The sequence below is a fragment of the Cygnus olor genome, chromosome 3, assembly GCF_009769625.2.
Source record: "Cygnus olor isolate bCygOlo1 chromosome 3, bCygOlo1.pri.v2, whole genome shotgun sequence".
Taxonomy (NCBI): Eukaryota; Metazoa; Chordata; class Aves; order Anseriformes; family Anatidae; genus Cygnus; species Cygnus olor.
Window position 1 is genome coordinate 40839575 of NC_049171.1, and position 532 is coordinate 40840106.

A 532-nucleotide genomic window follows, 5' to 3' on the forward strand; every position below is an offset into this window, starting at 1 on the left:
CGTCAACTGGAGAGCCAAGGAGTGATCAGCAAGACCCATTCACCTTTTAATAGTCCCATATGGCCAGTGTGAAAGTCTAATGGTGAGTGGAGACTAACAGTGGACTATCGTGGCCTGAATGAAGTCACGCCACTGCTGAGTGCTGCAGTGTCAGACAGGCTAGAACTCCAGTACAAGGCACGGCAAGCAGTCACAGTGGTGGTGGGCTCTATAAAAGGGGCAGGGGGATGTAGTTCAGTGGTAGAGTGCATGCTTTGCATGTATGAGGCCCTGGGTTCAATCCCTGGCATCTCCACTGGCGAAAAGGACTGTTGTGGTTTTATCCCAGCCGGCAGCTAAGCACCACACAGCCGTTCACTCACTCTCCCCCCTCCCTCTCTGCGATGGGGGAGAGAAACGGGAAAGTGAAGCCTGTGGGTTGAGATTTTATTTTGAGTTTATTAAGACAGGATGATAATAATAATAATAATAATAATAATAATAATAACTTGTACGAAACAAGTGATGCACAATGCAATTGCTCACCACCCGT

General features: G+C 47.9%; 1 non-coding gene across 1 annotated transcript; it reads left to right on the forward strand.

The window, feature by feature from the left end:
- The first annotated feature begins 223 nt into the window (after positions 1 to 223).
- TRNAA-UGC lies at positions 224 to 295 on the forward strand. Its single transcript has one exon. It is a non-coding gene; the product is annotated as a tRNA-Ala (tRNA).
- The last annotated feature ends 237 nt before the right edge of the window (positions 296 to 532 follow it).